Source organism: Papaver somniferum, chromosome 8 (genome assembly GCF_003573695.1).
Source record: "Papaver somniferum cultivar HN1 chromosome 8, ASM357369v1, whole genome shotgun sequence".
In the NCBI taxonomy this organism is placed as follows: Eukaryota; Viridiplantae; Streptophyta; class Magnoliopsida; order Ranunculales; family Papaveraceae; genus Papaver; species Papaver somniferum.
In genome coordinates this window covers 20,469,816-20,489,116 of record NC_039365.1, presented here as the reverse complement: position 1 = coordinate 20,489,116, position 19,301 = coordinate 20,469,816, and the positions used below count along the sequence as shown (strand labels likewise).

At 37.9% G+C, this 19,301-nt stretch overlaps 1 long non-coding RNA gene across 13 annotated transcripts; it reads left to right on the top strand.

Annotated features, from left to right (window-relative positions):
- Nucleotides 1-11,763: 11,763 nt before the first annotated feature.
- LOC113302813 lies at nucleotides 11,764-16,854 on the top strand. 13 transcript variants are annotated; one of them, XR_003337124.1, is made up of 11 exons: nucleotides 11,764-12,217; nucleotides 12,308-12,365; nucleotides 13,384-13,460; nucleotides 14,110-14,245; nucleotides 14,370-14,444; nucleotides 15,365-15,445; nucleotides 15,588-15,636; nucleotides 15,726-15,804; nucleotides 15,921-16,072; nucleotides 16,265-16,341; nucleotides 16,468-16,854. It is a non-coding gene; the product is annotated as an uncharacterized LOC113302813 (long non-coding RNA). The 13 variants fall into 13 exon arrangements; XR_003337121.1 differs by adding an exon at nucleotides 14,855-14,930 and having other exon boundaries at nucleotides 15,726-16,072; XR_003337120.1 differs by adding an exon at nucleotides 12,823-12,987 and having other exon boundaries at nucleotides 14,116-14,245; nucleotides 15,726-16,072.
- Nucleotides 16,855-19,301: the final 2,447 nt, after the last annotated feature.

The following is a 19,301-nucleotide window of genomic DNA, read 5'->3' as shown; positions in this document are numbered from 1 at the left end:
CAGGACCTAGTCCATATTGAACACCACACTGTGTTAAGCCGCTACAGACACTAGCCAACTACAAACTAACTTCGATCTGGACTGTAGTTGAAACCTAATCAATCTCACACTGATTCAAGGTACAGTTGCGCTCCTTATATCTCTGATCCCAGCAGGATACTACGCACTTGATTACCTTAGTTGATCTCGCCCACAACCAAGAGTTCCTAAGACCAAAGTCGAAGACTTCAATAAACAAATTTGTATCACACAGAAAAGTCTATGATAGGTAAATCTGTCTCCCACAGATAGACCTGAGAGTTTTTGTTCCGTCTTTTGATAAATCAAGGTGAATAGGAACTAATTGATAATCCGGACTTATATTCCCGAAGAAAAACCTAGTATTATCAATCACCTCACAACAATCTTAATCGTATGGTAGCGAAACAAGATGTTTCGGAATCACAAACGATGAGACGAAGATATTTGTGATTTCTTTTTATCTTTCCCTATCGGAAATATAATATCAAGCCAATTATTCAATTGAACTCGCACGACAGAAAATGGAAAGATCAGATCGCTCAACTATAAGAGAAGTAGTTTTGTCTGGCTTCACAATCCCAATGAAGTCTTTCAGTCGTTAACCTACAGGGTCTTGGGAAGAAACCTAAGGTTAAAGGAGAATCGACTGTAGCAAACTAACTAGTGTCACACGGTAGGTATAGGGATTAGTTTTTTCCAGTTGCTAGATATAATTTTCAAATCAGGGTTTGCAATCTAAGTTACCTTGGTAACAAAGCATTCAATATTCATTGTTAGATGAAAAACCTGATTTCTCCAAACTAATATCTTTCAACTGTTAGATCGAAACTTAGCTTGTCATTAGGGCTGTTCATGGTCGGTTTTGGTTCGGTTTCTAGCCAAACCAAAACCGAAACCAATACTATTGGTTTCTAAAAATCTAAACCAAACCAATCCATTAACCATTGGTTTGGTTTCCAAATGGTTCCAGTTGGTTTCGGTTTTTCCCAGTGGTTTTTGGTTAACCAATAATTATGTCAAACCAAAAAAAAAAACACAAATTTACAGATAAAAAAATTGTAGTTGCCGATAGTATCGGTTTACACAAATTTACAGACAAAAAAATACAAAAATATCAAGAATAGTTAAAGCTTGCTCTAATTCTAGAGATCAAAAGAAGATATATAATATATCTTAATTTAGTTATTGACAAATAAAAAAGAAGGAAGAAGGGAAGAAAAAAGTCGAGTAGCAGCGGCTGTAGTTGAGGGTGGCGAAGGGAGGCGACTGAGAGAAGGAGAAAGAGAAAGAGAAAGAGGGAGAGTATCATAATGAAATATTAGATTTAGGGTTTCTATTTATCCTCTAAATCAATGGGTAGAATCTAATACTTGTAAATTAATGGTAGAAACTAAGTTTAAAAATTAATCGGTTTTCTAATGGTTTTTGGTTCGGTTTTAGAGGTCAAACCAAACCAAAACCAACACTATCGGTTTTCCACTTTCTACACCGTAACCAATCCATTAGTAAATGGTTCGGTTTGATTTCTTCCTAATTGGTCTGGTTTGGACCGGTTCCAGCGAAAAACCGAAACCATGTTCAGCCCTACTTGTCATACACAAATTAAATGTGTTTCACTTAGGTTTGAGTAACCGTACCTAAACGTGTACACTTGGTTGGTTCACAAATAGTTAACCGAGGTTAGCCATATGAGTACTTTCATATCAACCATATTCATCTTTCTCATAACTAGTTCAAATGACTCATAAGAACTAGTTGATAGAGTTGTTCAATTGCTTAGGTCTTTATTCATAGACACAATTGAAACAAAATCGGTTTGATTCGCATGAATCAATTCATGAACAATATAGCCATGGTTTGCAAAAATTGCATTCCTTATTGATTTATTATTTTTAAGTTCATGAACTTCCGATTTGAGAAATAACCAGCTTGGGTACGCGTACCTTAGCTACCGGATTTGAGTTTGCAAACTCAACAGAAATTTTCGGTTCAAAAACTTCCGTGAGTACGCGTACCTAAGGTGACTGGTTTTCGAGTTTGTAAACTACAAACTCCAGCAGAAATTTTCGGTTAGAAAACTTCCGCCAGTACGTGTACCCAACCTGTCTCCTTTACCAATGTCGCATGCACAAGTGCATACAATTGGTTTCCGGCACATGGATTGATACACTAGTGTGCGAACACACTATATATGCTTATATCCATAGTTGGTTACATAATCTCAACTCTACATTTCAATTATTGAAACATTATTCTATAATGTTATAACAATAATATTCATGACTATCGTCATCAAAGCTATTTTCAAGATTGAAACTTCATCATGACTTTCGTCACGGATAGAGATGAAAAATGGTTAAAGCGAAAACTTACCAACACGTATTTCGATAAAAAGATAGGTGAGTAAACTCAGCTCGAAATAGCAAATGTGTATGTATGAAAACTATCATACTTATACGAATTTGTCTCAAGAGTAGGAGATTGAGAGATATACTTTTGAGTGATAGATAAGTTCAAGTCTCCACATACCTTTTAGTCGGATGAAGTTCCACTGGTTCCTCGAGTAGTTCTTCGTATTCGTAAGATGATCGCCATGGATTCTGGAGCTCAACTATACTAATCTGTCCTAAACCGAGACTTAGTTATAAGTAGTCTAGAAATCAAGACATATAGTTTTGACAACTAAACTTGACAAACATGCTTGAGATAGCAACGCATGCGAGTTCGACCGAGCAGTGCTCTAACAATCTTCCCCTTTTAGTGGCAAAACTATCAATAGATATGGATTACAAAATAAATAAAACTTTGTAGCTTCTCGTTCACATGCTTGATCTCCTTGGTGCTTCAACGTTACTTGAAAACTTCGTCTTTTCCAAGTACTCTCATGATTCCATAGATGTTCAATTCAGCATCATAGTTGTTGAAGTTCCGTAGCCATAACAATGAGAAAACAAAAGCTCTCGATCGTTGTTACACAGTATCATAGTATTATTACACAGTATCAAAGTTCTTATATCGCAACTTCGACAACAATACTACGGTGATATGTATCACTCCCCCTTAGTCAATACTTCGTATCAACACGAAAACCACTCCCTCTTACATAATGATCTGAAAACCATATGTATTTGTAGTGTGAACTACATATTAATTTCCCCCCTTTTTGTCAATAAAATTGGCAAAGGTACGAAAACGGGATCCTAGTGAAATTTTCATGGAGACACTTCAAAACCAAAGAAAAGCACATATCAACTTGTTTAGATGCAATCATATAGACGAAGCTAAATGCATTCATCAAGGAGTTTATAAAGATACTAGATAACCCCTAAAAATTCCAAAGACGAACTCCCCACAAAGATATGGAAATTAAGCGCAAGTTCAAAAGAACTCTTCCCCATTTGATGTCATTCCCGAAAGAACAACAAGAGATACCTTACTTTTACAAGAAAAGAAGGATTTCTTTGGACACCAAAAACCACAAAATGATTTTGCATCCAAAATTTCTCAATTAAATTAACCACAAGAGAACCCATGATTAATTTAATCAGAATACACAACCAAATAAATCACAAACGAATCTATGATTAGTTTAGTTGGAAATGCTCACACAAGCAGACTTATGGATCCGCACAGTATACACATAAAATATGGATAGGGGAAAGATCAATACTGCGTAATATACAAGGATTCATTCTATCTTCATCACTATTTGCATAACGACATACAATAGACATAATCCTCATAAACAAAAGATTTTAATCTATCTTCCATCAATGAATTGGCATAATAGGCTTAACTTTTCTTTGTCAAAAGTTCATCGATCTTGTATCAATACATGCATATCGACATATAAATGAGATAACTTTTGACATTGTATGGTACAATAATAGTTCACGGACGCAAACACACATATCCCATAACATATTGCAATATATATAAAACCATAAAGATTAATACTGCAAAAATCATCTTCCAAAACAACTTTAGAATTTAAACAAATAAATCTAAAAACATGAAGATGAAAATGTTCGACATAGCTATGTGTACTCACAATAATGGCTATTGCAAACCCTAGTTATCCTTCTTAAATAAAAACAAGAATAAAATTCTCTTAAATAGTTCTACTAGACATTAAGATCTTTGAAAAATTCCTTATCGTCCCCGAACTCCTTGTCGTCAACAGCCATTGGTACATATGGTTCATGGAGGAAGGAGTCAATACCAATAAACCGTCTTGGATGATGATGTCGAACCAGGGCCCTTCTGAATTTCTATCGATCTTAAAATACAATTTATTTGCTGAATCTCTTTTCTTGCCAGCTTCAACTCTTCAAGAACATCATAAAACTTCTGAGAGTTTGAAGGAACGGCTCTTGGCTTCCTCACATTCCTTCTTTTTATTTTTAAAGTTGGAAGCAATTGATATTTCTATTTTTCCTTAGTGATTGATGGCTTAACAATCATATTGATATCTTTCCCATCAGAAGACATGGTGCTTGGAGTATCCATGAAGTTCACAATCAAATCTCAACAAGCAGTCTTAAGATATAGAGAGTATCAGAGAAGGAAAAATGAATGTAGGGTTTTGAAACCTTTAAACAGGTTCGTACACGTTCAACTCACAACCCTATAAAGAGTATAATTGTCGATAATAACCCTCTTCGTTTGGCAAAACAGTCTCTTCCAATATCAACAGTGATATGGAGGAATTCCGAAAAACCAATCAACATAAATCTAAAAATAAAACTAAAAAAAATATTATTTTTAAATCCTGAGGTGTGCAAGATCTTGTCTCTTTTGAACAGGCACATGAGACAAGATTCACATGACAACACAATCAAGTTGTGCTGTGGTGAACAAAAATTGGTCCACCATTACCCTTTTGGTTGGAATTCAAGGAGCCCTGCCTTTCCGTATGTTTAGACCATGTTTTCTTATCTAATGGCCTAAATTTATCTTTGGAAACTAATCTCTTCGACGAAGATAAGATCTTACATACCTCAGCTGTTTTCTCCGCGAGTTTAAGCTTGGTGGCTAGACGATCTGCTCTTCGTTGAAGCTTGTTGACATATCTCATCTTGTGTTTGTATTTGAAACACTTTGAAAACTCATGACCCTTGAGAGAACAATAGGAGCATGCATGTCAACGTATAAAATGGTTCAGGTGCCCAAGATGTGCAAGGTGCTAGGCACATAGTTGATCCTGAAACATTAAACATAGAGTTTCCAACAGAGGGGTCAAATGATTCTTCCATCTTGATTGGGTTCTCTTCTAAAAGATTATCAAGATTGATGTATGTATTGCTACAATTATCAAAATCAATATTTTCACATAGAAAAGCAACACTTGATTTTTTGTCTTCCTCAAATTAAATTGTCAGACATCTCATCAAGTGTCGCAGCAAGACCTTTGTTCCCAAAGTATTTTCTACGATTTGGGCACTAGTTTGAAAAATGACCAAAACCTTTACACTTAAAGCACTGAGGCATATCCTCGTCATCAGTTTCATTTGTGTCCCTGTTTTTAGGAGGAATATGATTCTGAGGTTTGACTGATTCTTTTGGCTTATCTCTGGAGAACCATTTACTTCTATTCAATAGAAGATTCCTAAACTGTATTGTGATCATCGAGACCGATTTGTCAAGATCTTCATCTGATGAATTAGTCTCAGAGTGGTCATCTTCAGAGACGCACACATTTTTACTTTTATCAAGTAATTTTGTATCTTTCAGTGCTTTGAACGCAACATCCTTGGATTTGGATGAGTGTTCGTGATCAAAGATCTTAAGATTCCCAACCAGCGTATTTCTGGAGAGCTTATCCAGGTTATTTCACTCAAATATGACATGCTTCTTATAATCGTATCTAGATGGCAGCGATCTAAGAATTTTCATCACAATGTCCTTTTCAGGCATAACCTTACCCAATGCAAAAGATGCATTAACAATTTCAGACACTTTGTAATTAAACTCATCAAATGAATCTTCATCTGCCATACGAAGGTTTTCCCAATCGGAATTTAGGTTTTGAGGCTTGGCTTCCTTTTCACTGGTATTTCCTTCAAACACGGTTTATAAGATATCCCACGCATCTTTAGACCTAGTGCAGTTTGACACATGGTGCTGAAGATTTGGGGTAATGGCATGTGTGATGTCATTCAAACCGTCGGAGTTTTGCTTTCCAGTAAGTATCTCTGCAGCATCGTATCCGCCAAATTTTTTTGGAACATTAACGTTACCTACTGCAATAACGGGAGCATCATAGCCATTAACAACATATACCCATGATTGAAAATCACACGCTTGAAGAAAAGCTCGCATAAAAATTTTCCACCATAAGTAATTAGAACCATCGAAGACTGGTGGTACATTAATAGAGATAACACCTCTGTCCATAGACTCAGATCGCTACAAACACAGACTTTTGAGGTCTTAATTAAACGTGTTTGCCTGCTCTGATACCAATTGAAAAAGCCGGGGTATAACAACCACACCCAATATTTCAATTAGCAATCTGTATGGACTAACTCCAATATACTTTCTAGAGAATCAACTAGACAGTCAGACTCAATCTAGAGAAAAGTATATAAAGGAGTTAATACATCTATTACTTAATTTGATCTTTACTAAAGCAAATAAAAATCTGCGAGTCTTTATCAAATACAAGGATAATAACGTGGATGGTACCAAAGACCCATATCCAAGTGTCAATCAATTTAAATAAACAACTAAAGGTTGGATATTCTAACTGATTGATCTTAACGTACAACCTGTGATATTTCAATTATATAAAAAAATATAATGCGGAATAAAAATAACACAGACACCAGAAATTTTGTCAACGAGGAATCCGCAAATGAAGAAAAACTGCGAGACCTAGTACAGATTGAACACCAAACTGTGTTAAGCCGCTACAAACACTATCCTACTACAAACTAACTTCGGTCTGGACTGTAGTTGAACCCTAATCAATCTCACATTGATTCAAGGTACAGTTGCGCTCCTTACGTCTCTGATCCCAGCAGGATACTACACACTTGATTCCCTTAGCTAATCTATCCCACAACCAAGAGTTTCTACGACCCAAGGTCGAAGATTTCAATAAACAAATATGTATCACACAGTAAAGTCTATGATAGGTAAATCTGTCTCCCACAGATAGACCTGAGAGTTTTTGTTCCGTCTTTTGATAAATCAAGGTGAGCAGGAACTAATTGATAATCCGGACTCGTATTCCCGAAGAACAGCTTAGTATTATCAATCACCTCACAACAATCTTAATCGTATGGTAGCGAAACAAGATGTTTTGGAATCAGAAACGATGAGCCGAAGATGTTTGTGATTTATTTTTATCTTGCCCTATCGGAGATATAATATCAAGCCAATTATTCAATTGAACTCCTATGATAGAAAATGAAAAGATCAGATCGCTCAACTACAAGAGAAGTAGTTTCATCTGGATTCACAATCCCAATGAAGTCTTTCAGTCGTTAACCTACAGGGTCTCGGGAAGAAACCTAAGGTTAAAGGAGAATCGACTCTAGAAAACTAACTAGTATCACACAGAAGGTGTGGGGATTAGTTTTTGCAGTTGTTAGATGTCTCCTTTACATAGTTTTCAAATCAGGGTTTGCAATCTAAGTTACCTTGGTAACAAAGCATTCAATATTCACCGTTAGATGAAAAACCTGATTTATCCAAGCTAATATCTTTTAACCACTGGATCAAAACTTAGCTTGTCATACATAAATTTGTTTCATTTAGGTTTGAGTAACAGTACCTAAATGTGTACACTTGGTTGGTTCACAAATAGTTAACCAAGGTTATCCATATGAGTACTTTCATATCAACCATATTCATCTTTCTCATAAATAGTTCAAACGACTCATAAGAACTAGTTGATAGAGTTGTTCAATTGCTTAGGTCTTTATACGTAGACACAATTGAAACAAAATCGGTTTGATTCACTTGAATCAATTCATGAACAATATAGCCATGATTTGCAAAGATTGCATTCCTTATTGATTTATTGTTTTTAAGTTCAAGAAATTCCTATTTGAGAAATAACCAGCTTACGCACGCGTACGGGTACGTGTACCTTAGCTACCGTATTTGAGTTTGGAAACTCGCCAGAAATTTTCGGTTCAAAAACTTCTGTGAGTACGCGTATGCATATCTAAGGTGATTGGTTTTCCAGTTTGTAAACTACAAACTCCAGCAGAAATTTCCAGTTAGAAAACTTCCGCCAGTACGCGTAACCAACCCGTCTCCTTTACCAATGTCACCTGCACAAGTGCACACAATTGGTTTCCGACACATGGAGTTATACACTACTGTGCGAGCACACTGTATATGCTTATATCTATAGTTGGTTGCATAATCTCAACTCTATATTTTAATCATTGAAACATTCTTTTATAGTGTTATAACAATCGTTATTCACGACTGTTTGTGGGTGAAAACCGTTTCTGCTGATTTTGGTAATTTTGGGTGTGTGGATGAGAAACGAATCTAAAACAATACACTGCACGGGAGTAATTTTTTTTTCGAGAGATCAATCTGTACAATCCTGGCCCAAACCGAGAAATAGTCGTTCCAGGCTTGCTTCGGTCACAAAGTGAAGGAGAAGGGTTGGTCTTAGGGAGGGAAGCGAAGTGAGTGTTGAGACCAGAATAGTTTATTCTAAAGGTGTGGTTATTTATGACTTGTATCTAAAAGTAGAACTGGCTAGCATAATGGAAAGCTACCAGGTGATTTCTAGGTACTGTATTGTTGCCGACCAAAAAACTTGACCTTTGGAGGAAATAAGTGAAGCCTATTTATACAAGTCATATTGAAACGTACCCTGGTCTCGTAGGAAATGAAAACAATTGAGGTGTGGAAAAATAGAGTAACGTGTAACCGTCAGACATCATGCTTCCATGATGAAGGAAGTGAATTCGTGTAACCTTCAGACATTATGCTTCCATGATGAAGGAAGTGAATTCGTTTACAACGTTAATTTTCACCACCACTAATTTTCCCACTTCATGACACTTTCTTGTAATAGGCGCATTGCGCGTCGCACGCTGTAAACCGCCAGACCAATATCCTGATGAGCATCCCCCAGTTTGTGACATGTTTGCTGTCTCGAGCGTTTTCGTAGAAAACATGTAGCACTTTGCTGCGTGTGGAAAGTCAAAGTAAAGGGACTTACCGCAGGAAAATAACGTGTAATACTATTAGGCTCGTTTTGGATGGTCGCCTAAAACTTGCCACAGGTTTGTCAGTTCGGTGGCGAACTTTGATGGCTGAGATCGCATCTCATGAAGGAGGATAGTCGTTGATTATGGATACCTTGTGTTGGCGCCTAATAATGGCGCAGCGGCGTTTTGGTGTATGCCAGTGGCAATGTGGCATGTCTGGCATGGCTCATGCATGGCAATGGCACGGTGGTGCAAGTGGCGCCTGGCGTAGCCATGGCCACTAGATTTAGGCAACTGGTCGCCTGAAACTTGCCACAAGTCTATCCGTTCGGTGGCGAACTTGGATGCACGAGATTGCATCTCATGATAAAGGATGGCCATTGATTATGGCCGCATCTTTTTTGCATAGCCAAGTGGCGCCATTGGAATAGTGGCGCCTGGCGGAGCCATGGCGTAACCGCGGCAGCTGTTTTGGCATATTGGTGTTAGACCCGAATATGGTTCTGGCAACATTGTCCATGTTGCTAAGTTAATCTTGAGGCCTTAGGAGAGTCACTGGACTCAGTTGGCATGGAAAATTTTAGCTAAATTAGGGTTTGGCGCATAACAACTCTATTTAGTACGTGCGACATGGCGCCGTGGCCAAAGTTAGGTCTTAGCGGCGTGGTCAAGGCTAGGATTTGGCACCGTGGCCAAAGTTAAGGATTGACGGCATGGCCAAGGCTAGGATTTGGCATCGTGGCCAAAGTTAGGGCTTGGCGGCATGGCCAAGGTTAGGATTTGGCGTCGTGGCCAAGGTTAAGGCTTGGCAGCATGGCCAAGGCTAGGATTTGGCGCCGTGGACGAAGTTAGGGCTTGGCGACGTGGCCAAGGCTAAGATTTGGCGTTGTGGATAAAGTTAGGGCTTGGCGGCGTGGCCAAGGCTAGGATTTGGCGTCGTGGCCAAAGTTAGGGCTTGGAGGCGTGGCCAAGGCTAGGATTTGACACCGTGGACAAAGTTAGGGCTTGGTGACGTGAACAAGACTAGGATTTGGCGGCGTGGCCAAAGTTAAGGATTGGCGGCGTGGACAAGGCTAGGATTTGGCGTCGTGGCCAAAGTTAGGGATTGGCGGCGTGGCCTAGGCTAAGATTTTGCGCTGTGGCCAAAGTTAGGGATTGGCGGCGCGGCCGAGGCTAGGATTTGGCGCCGTGGCCAAAGTTAGGGCTTGGCGGCGTGGCCGAGGCTAGGATTTTGAGCCGTGTCCAAAGTTAGGGCTTGGCGGCGTGTCCAAGGCTAGGATTTGGCGACGTGGCCAAAGTTAGGGCTTAGGGGCGTGTCCAAGGCTAAATTGTCTTGTGGCATGTTGTGTGCGATGACCAAAATTAAGGTTTCGGCTAATGCTACTGAAGCAAAAGTCTTGTTTTGATCATGAAATCTTAATTGGAGTCCGTTATGGCATTGGCCACGAACAGAAAGTGGATTAGCACGTAGTGGCGTCATTTGTGTTACATTGGCATGTTACTGCGACAGAGTGGCATGTTGGCATGTTACTGCTGCAGGGTGATATGTTGGCATGCCAATGTTGTTGTGGCAGAGCGCGTTTGGGTTTCCAGTTAGTATGGTGGCGCGGCAGGGTGCGTTTGGCCTTTAATGTATAGCGGCGAGTTTAGAGCGACTTGATTGGTCAAGAAAAGGGGTCGGCCAAACATAAGGCGCGGCTACACCTCTAGTACTCGTGGCGCATCTTTAAAATGACCTGATTGGTCGGTAGGATGGAGAGTGGCCGGTCAAGCATGGGATAGGCCACACTTCTAGCGTGAGTGTGGCGTCTTTAGAGCAACCTGATTGGTTGATGGGAAGTGGGGACGACAAGTAAGGTCCCAGAAACAACTTATGTGCGCGTGGCTAATTTGAGGCGACCTAATTGGTCGAGGGAAATAAGGCCGGTTTAGGATGGGGCGTGGCCAATGGCAAGTGGCGCCAGTTGTCCTATGGCATGGCCACGCCTCCCTTTGCTGATGCGGCTCCCTCTGGGCAATATTTTGCACCTACTAATCTATGGCGGATTAATTACCTAGTTTTCCTAGGATTACTTTCGACGGGCAAGGTATGGTATGCGCAAGGCGCAAAATTAATTGATTGAATTCTATGTGTTGACACAGAGTTCTTTAAGTTCATTGCAAGAGAGCAGCATGCTTTCTGACTAAATACCTTATGCAAAGACCTTATCCTTGATATTTGGAAATTCGTGCTACTCCGTTGCGAGTGAACACAAATTTTCATGCCATATCAACATTAAAAGTTCAGCCGAGGAACACACTTCACCAAATTCCCGGATTCATAACAGGAATTCGTAACGTCGTTACTAATATTTTAAAAATTCGTAACAGAGATAAGCCGCTACGAATGTTTTTATAAGCGTGGGTCGTAACACCCTGAGTTTGTGTATGTGCCATTAACACGCGTACTATTATAATTCCACCCAAGATGAATAACACCAGAGGATATTTCCTCCCATGCGTGATTTTGAGGACATAACCCTAGTGAAATCGATATGAGTTTCATTATTTTTTCTCTTCTCTCTCTTCTACCTCTCTTCTCTTCCTCGCAGCAGATGAAACCCTAGTGAAATCTCTTGAATCTGTTCAATGATTGAACCCTAGTGAGTTTTTTTCAATCTTCAATCATCGAACCCTAATTAATGAATCGATGAAACCATAATAAGGGATTTTTAATTTGTTTTTTCGATTTTTAGGGTTTCTTTTGGTTTTCAATTTTCAGATGAGAGTGGTGTAGCTTTCATTTTCTCTGCAAAATCTCGTCAGGAGAAAGCTAGGGTTTCAAAAATCAAATCAATCCTAGCTTAGATTAGCTCAAGATTTAGAATCGTCCATACATGTTATGTAATGAGTTTGATTTAGGGTTCATCCTTGAATCGGTGAAGAAAACAATTATGGGTTTTTTCTTTGGGTGTTTTCGTGTTAAATATGAGAACCAAAATCATCATATTATCTCTGATTCTTCCAACAAAGTGAGTAAATCGCCTTTACATCTCGGATTTTTTCATTTTTGTTTTCTGATTTTTTTTGAGATTGTGAGTAACTTTTTTGTTTAATTGCAGAAAAATCCTTTGGTATCTAGGATTAGTCTAGCAGCGTTACTCTTATCTGAATCTCAAGGTGGTGACTCTGATTATCATACTCTTTTTGCACTTTTATTGATTTTGATTCTGTCTTTTTCAATTTGGTTTTTACTTTATAGATTAAAAGTTTTATACAAATTGGAGTAGAAATTGCATAAGTGCACACTTGCCCTATGCAAGTATGGTGGTCTGTCTTCATAGCAAGTTATTGCGTTTGTGAATGAGAGAGCCGAGTATGTCGAGGATTTCATTCACTTTGATTGCTAATAACAGCCCAACAAAAGGTCAATATTGTTGCGCACACCAATAATTTGCTTGTACAACTATGTACTGGGAATTTTGTGTATACAAAAAAGAGTAGCTTCCGTAGCGTGGAGAGGAAATATTGGATTGGGAATCAGCCACTGTTTGCTGCATGTCGAACTTCAGGATATACTAGTACCATATTGCAATACTTACCTCAAGCACCAATATAGTGTCCCTAAATATTGCAGGTGGGATGATGGCAACACAATCTTTACGATTACTACGACACAATAAGGAAAGCCTACATTTACCACTATAACTAACGAACTTTTATGACTGGCTTTCATTGGTGGGGGACCATGTGACATTTTCCTTCGGACAAGAGCAAAGTTACATATATGATGCACCTTGATGTAAGATTAGAGTACAAATTAATGTAAATGATGATATCGATTTCCTTAAGTAATACCTGTTGCATAAAATTTCTGAAAATCATTTGGCCCACCCACTGGTGGCATCATGAACGTCTGTAGTGCCAAAAAATTGATGCCAGGCTATTAATTAATCCATTTCGTTTTTATTTAAGTTAATAGCATTTTTTCTAGCTAGATCATATGATTTGGGCTTATATAAAATTTTATCATAGTAGCTAGGAAAGTGCTGTGCTGTAGATGTTTTAGACTAAAACTAAAATTAGGTTGTTCCACTTCTTTTGTTGATAAGTTTGAAAATGAATGTATTCCAACACCTACCTAGATCAAGTGACACCTAACTGATGCATAAGGAGTTTGTTTCACTATCATTTATAGAAGGAAAAAGAAGAGAGGAGAGTCACTGTTAGAGAAAAAGGGAAAGGAAGAGTTGGTTATGATTTGGATTCATTGAGGTAATTATCGATTTGATTTTGATTCTTAATTTTTTTTGTTCTTATTATTATTAGATAGTGATGGTGATTTCTTTTCATTGGAAAACTGTTTACAACCAGTTTTAGTAGATGGGTGAGATGATTTTTGTTGATGGATCGTTTTAATTAGGTATAATTATGCATGAAAAATAGTGTTTTAGGGTATTTTTATACTGTCAGATCAGCGATTTTGACCCTCTTGGGTTTCAAATTAATTTTAATTTAATTTTATAAAGCCATATTGCTCAAATCAGCTTGTTAGTGCTTGTTGTGTGTGGAAATGGAATTTCCAACTGATTTGTATATATATATTTATGTATTCATCAATATTATGGGATTGAAATGACCCCGATATATAATTCTATTATGCTACGTGGGCTTCCTCATGTTTACCGGTATGGAATGGTACCGAGATCCGGCCCGGCCTTTGCTGGTAGTATTTATTAATTCTATTGTAATAGAGGAAGTCGCAAAATTACATGATTGCTTGTTGTTTAAGTTTCCGTTATTTGGCTTACTTGATCTAAAGACGATTATAGTTTGAAATGTTTTAAATTCATTTTCGGTGATTGGTCTTAAATTTTTATGAGTATCCACTGGGCAAGTTCGCTCACTTTGACTTCCCTTTTAGTGCCAGGTGATCCTTCTATAGTTGGAAAAGAATCGGGCGAAGGCGAATTCTATATGTGGGTCGAGTGAGGTGTCCTAGTAACTTTCAAGCTGAGAGCACTTTTTTTTGGGAGTTGTTTTCTTTCAATACTTTTCAGGTATCCTTCTACACTTGTCCAATGGTTTTGTGTATGCAATTAGCTTTTATGTACTTGGTGATCCTATATGCAGTCTCTATTCTTCATATCACTTTCTTCATCTATCTCAACAAAGTTTCTGCAGGATGTGGTGCTTACATCGCCTGCAAGCAAGAGATGATGCAATGCTAGCATCAAAGACATGTATATACTATATTTTGTAAGTTTTTACAGTTCCAATCTTGAAAATTTATACGCCAAAATGGAATGTTGTACATACTAACACTTTAAAGACAACAGTTTAGAATGTATGGATGGGGCCTAGATTGTACTATGTAAAGTATCGACTGATATTGGTATGAGAACTGGCTTACTAGTAAACGGTTCCTGCATGGTGTTAGTAAAGGACCATTACCATGTCCCTAATGACATGTCGGTAAATATCATGTCTATGACCAGATCATTTCATTCAAGCATGAATTAGTGGAATGGCCTGACTGATGAGTTAGTTAATCGCCTTTTCATGGGTATGTATATATTGAAGAACTGAGATACCTTTTACTTTGAACCGTGTCTTAGTGTTCTTGTAACACTACATCTTGTTTTATCTTATGATGCATAACCAATCAGGTTCATCTGGTCTCTGTTTCCTTCAAATTTGATGAATGCATTACTGCTTTGGGATGCAATACAAGATCTTCCTGAAGTAAGCAAATTTGATATATGCTTTCATTGATTTTATGTAGTGTTTCAGCTGAACTTGGACTGACCTAAGTGAGAATGAACTAAACATATGAAGTTTCTATGTATTCCCTTGAAGGCTTGAGCTGAACTTATGCATTATATTTTCAAAGCACGAAAGTTGATAATAGAAAACTCAACTGTTTTATTGAAATTCCTTGAGCACGTGGTTCTAGTAGAGGCTTGTGTAGGCAATGATGACCTTTTCCAAGCATAACCATTGGCTGTTGACCTTGGGTATCCTATGTTTTTTAGTTGGTTTTGTTGTTGTTGTTGCTGTTAACAACACATGCATGCTTGATGTTTTCTTCCTTATGAGATGACTGCAGAATTCGTTATTTTTACTTTAAATATTTTATCCCTTGTTTGTGTATGGCACTAACTTGCCTTGAAATATAGGTCATCCGAGAAGACACCTTCTTCAACTGCGTGGCATGCTGTTTCAACATGGACCATGTTTACTGTCTACTACAAACCAAGGTATGTGGTTAGTGGTTACACAGTTTTGGCAGACATATAGGAGTTTAGTTGCCACGCGAGCCTTGTGTTCCATGGGCTTTGTCCTTCCATCATGCACATTTACACTTCTCTGAATACTAATGTAAGGTATTGTTGTTTGCAGGAAGTAATTAGGCGTGGAAGTGTTCGCGCGAAGTTGTAGCTGGGATTAGGTATACAGTTTTTTTAGTTACAAGATATGTTCATGATCATTGTACTACACAGAATTTGCTAACTTTTTTTGTGATTGTTGGTCTACAAGGATGATGGTTCCTTGGTGTCGATATTTTCACTTATGGGGAGTAATGCTCAAGATGGACATTTAGCTGCTGGCCAAAATGGTGTCAAACGACTACGAACGATAATACATATACACATGTGCTTGGGGAAAATTTATTGTCGCCATTTGTTGGATTCTTCTCTACTAATGCGAGCTTATTTGTGGGCTTATTTGCAGGTCAGGCATCCAAATATCTTATCATTTCATCACAGCACAGAGGCCGAAATTTTTGATGGTGCTACTCCAAAGCACACTACCTACATTGTTACAGATCCTGTCATGGCACTCCCTGAGAAGATTAAGGAACTAGGCCTTGAAGGTACTCAGAGGTATACCAGGATTTTCTTGCTTCTTCTATAACTCTAGAGTTTTTTTTTCCAATTTTCGGGGTATCTAAAGTAACTTCTCGGGGACAGTTCGAGGGGGATACATGTTTCATGTAGTTTAGCATTTCTCCTAGTCAGCATATCTCATTTCCTCTGTACCGGAGAGTGATTGTTATCTTTGTTGGTTGTTGGAAGAATTAGAATCTGAACTTAAAGAGTTGGAAGGAGCTGAGTTGGAGGAACAACTTCTACAACCTGTAGTCCAAACTCAGGTTCAAATCAAGCCTTTCAGCGGTTTCATGTAGTTTAGCATTCCTCCTGGTCATCATATTCTCCTTTCCTCTGTAAATTCTTTTTGGATGTTTCAACTGATTCAATGTGGATTACAATTTTCACAGGAGATGCATGGAAGGCATTGCTTGATGCAGCTGGAGTGATCAAAGATTAACCAACTGATGAAAACTTAAGGGATTGAATGGTTGGCTCCGTTGGTGTTTCTGCAGCAAATTGAGTTGGTGGAAGGACAAAAGGGCTTATACGATTATACCCCTGAAATCACACTCAAGCAAGAGGTTCTACCATTAAATGGAAGCCATTATGTCCCTTAGCAGCTGCAAGTTTTGAGTAAATTTCTATGTAGTTTCTGCTTATAGTGATTTAAGTGAGAATGAACTGAACTTAGGAACTTAGTAGGTTTCTATGACTTCCTCATAATTTGATACTTAAACAGATTTGTTTTGGTACTTGAAAAGAATTTGTATTCTTTTTTGCATTGATTGATTGAATGTTGATATGAATTGGATTATGGATGGAATGAATGATGTATGCAGGATGTTTGGAATGCCCGGTCTATTTCCGGCAGAACTGAACTGCCGGACATATTGACCTGGTCAAAATTGGTGAGTATTGACCAATTTTGACCAGGTCAATGTTGACTGGCAGTAATTTTTTGCTGTTACGAAAAATTTCGTAACGACTGTAAGCTGTTTCAAACTGACACGTAGTAACGGTTATAACATGTTACTACGACCAGTTGTTACAAAAAAAGTTGTAACGGCTTTTAGTTGTTACCACGTGTCAAATTCTTAATGGGCTGTACCAGAGCCATTGCAACCAAAATTCGGAACGGTCACACTGTCGTTACAAAAAATGTAGCACCCACTTTTGCAACAGCAACAGCCGTTACAACCCGTTTTAGTAACAGCTTCTTACGGATCCGAGAATTTGGTGTAGTGACATAGCAGAGAAAGCATTCAAAGAAACTTATATTAAGTGAATATAGGCAAGGCGCCGAAATTTACAGAACATCTGGGATGGTTGCTACATGCGCCAGTCTGGATAAAGTTCATGTAAATATATTGAATGACTCAATAAGTATTCTAGTGGAGAGGTTAACACTCATGCCTCCGCTTCCTTACAGATTGACGTCACATCAGATGCAAGGTTTTACAATTTTAACCCTAAGCTAAAAACCACCATCAACAACGACTATCGTCATCAAAGCTATTTTCAAGATTGAAACGTCATTATGACTTTCGTCACGGATAAAGATGAAAAGTGGTTAAAGCGAAAGCTTATCAACGCGTATTTCGAGAAAAAGATAGGCGAGTGAACTCGACTCGAAATAGCAAATGTGTATGTATGAAAACTATCATACTTATACGACTTTGTTTCAAGAGTAGGAGATAGAGAGATAGATTGAGTTATAGATAAGTTCAAGTCTCCACATACCTTTTAGTCGGATGAAGTTCCACTGGTTCCTCGAGTAGTTCTTCGTATTCGTAAGATGATTGCCATGGAGTCTGGAGCTCAACTACACTAATTTGTCCTAAACCGATACTTGGCTATAAGTAGTAGTCTAGAAATCAAGACATATAGTTTTGACAACTAAACTTGATAAACATGCTTGAGATAGCAATGCATGCGAGTTCGACCAAGAAGTGCTCTAACAGGAATGTCTAATACTTTATATATTGATCGTGTGATCCCCATCAATGACATATCTATTTTCGATGCAGAATTTTTTTTCTCGCGCAACTAGTTGTTTTTTTTTTAATTGTGCTTAATGAAATGTGTATTCAGTTGGGGAATTCTTTTTTCTAGGATAATTATTTGGTTTTCTTGAATTGAAAGTATAAATATAATATGTATATATTTCTCTATATATATCATTAGAACCCATATTTAGTTACATGATAAGTTGATTGCAATATATCATTTTACTCGATAATGAAATAAATTTCATGTTTTTTACTAAATGGTACTGGTTCAACCGAATTCGCAATGTCGAATTTTTCTAAGTCCATATGGTTGGTATTCAACATCTTGGATTGATATTGAATCTGAACATGATCTTCTATATTTTTGTCGTCTTGAAGTTTGATTGGCTGAAATGATGAAAATCATTTGCTTAATAAAATAAAAATGAACATACAATAATCTAAAACTTCAAAACTGTCATCCCTAAGTTATTGTTTGAGAACCGGGGGCACTTATCAAGGGATAGAAGATTCACGATGGTGTGCTCATTGCAGGATTGATGGTAGCTAGGATCAATGGAAAATAATTCAAGGTCGGTTATGTAAGTTGGACGTTGAGAAGGAATTTGATAATGTTAACTGACACTACATAAGAAACATATTGAATGGAGCTGGTTTTGGAGTTATATGGAAAAATTGGGTGAATTGCTCGCTATCCACTCCCAATTATATGTATTTATAAAAGGAATTTCAACAACCAAATTCAAGCACTACAAAGGCCTTAGGAGAGAAGAGTCAATATATTCTCTCCTTTTCATCTTAGTAGCTGAAATCCTGACAAAATTGCTAAAGAAATATGAGGATTTAAGCATGATTGCATGATTTCAAGTGGGAAATGACTAAATATATCTCATATGCAATTTTCATACAATACCCTGATTTTCTTCGATGCAAAGGAGGAAGTTTATATGAACTTATTGTTAATACTTGAAGTATATGAGGCAAGCACATGCCTCAAAGTAAACCTGGAAAAGTGCATCATTATTAGTCTTGGTGCTAACCAAAGAGTGCGATATTTGGCCAGTATTCTTAATTGGAAGGTAGAGAAACATTATACGAAGTATCCTGGGACCCATTAGGTCAACTGCTAGGTAATCTAGTGTATGCGAGGTCATTATTGAGAAGTTCCATAAAAATCTAGATAAATGCAAAAGAAGGTTTCCAACCAAAGCTGGAAAAATAATGTTCATAAA